This window comes from Scophthalmus maximus, chromosome 12 (assembly GCF_022379125.1).
Source record: "Scophthalmus maximus strain ysfricsl-2021 chromosome 12, ASM2237912v1, whole genome shotgun sequence".
NCBI lineage: Eukaryota > Metazoa > Chordata > Actinopteri > Pleuronectiformes > Scophthalmidae > Scophthalmus > Scophthalmus maximus.
Genome location: NC_061526.1, coordinates 10245001 through 10245265, shown reverse-complemented (window position 1 = coordinate 10245265; position 265 = coordinate 10245001).

The following is a 265-nucleotide window of genomic DNA, read 5'->3' as shown; positions in this document are numbered from 1 at the left end:
ACATTTATATACTGTACACATTATATACTAGACACATTATATACAATACACCACACTACAATACACATAATATACTATACACTACACTATAATACACATAATATACTATACACTACACTATAATACACATAATATACTATACACTACACTATAATACACATAATATACCATACACTATAATACAGATAATATACAATACACCACACTATAATACACATAATATACTATACACTACACTATAATACACATAATATACTATACACTA